This window comes from Myotis brandtii, unplaced genomic scaffold (assembly GCF_000412655.1).
Source record: "Myotis brandtii unplaced genomic scaffold, ASM41265v1 scaffold89, whole genome shotgun sequence".
Taxonomy (NCBI): domain Eukaryota; kingdom Metazoa; phylum Chordata; class Mammalia; order Chiroptera; family Vespertilionidae; genus Myotis; species Myotis brandtii.
Window position 1 is genome coordinate 3,071,361 of NW_005371645.1, and position 210 is coordinate 3,071,570.

Below are 210 nucleotides of genomic sequence, written 5' to 3' on the forward strand. Positions count from 1 at the left end.
AGGAGGAGGGGGTGCCTGGAGGAGGGGGGGCCTGGAGGAGGAGGCGCCTGGAGGAGGAGGGTGCCTGGAGGAGGGGGGTGCCTGGAGGAGGAAAGGCGCCTGGAGGAGGAGGGCGCCTGGAGGAGGGGGTGCCTGGAATAGGAGGGCGCCTGGAGGAGGGGGGCGCCTGGAGGAGGAGGGCGCCTGGAGGAGAAGGGGGGCCTGGAGGAG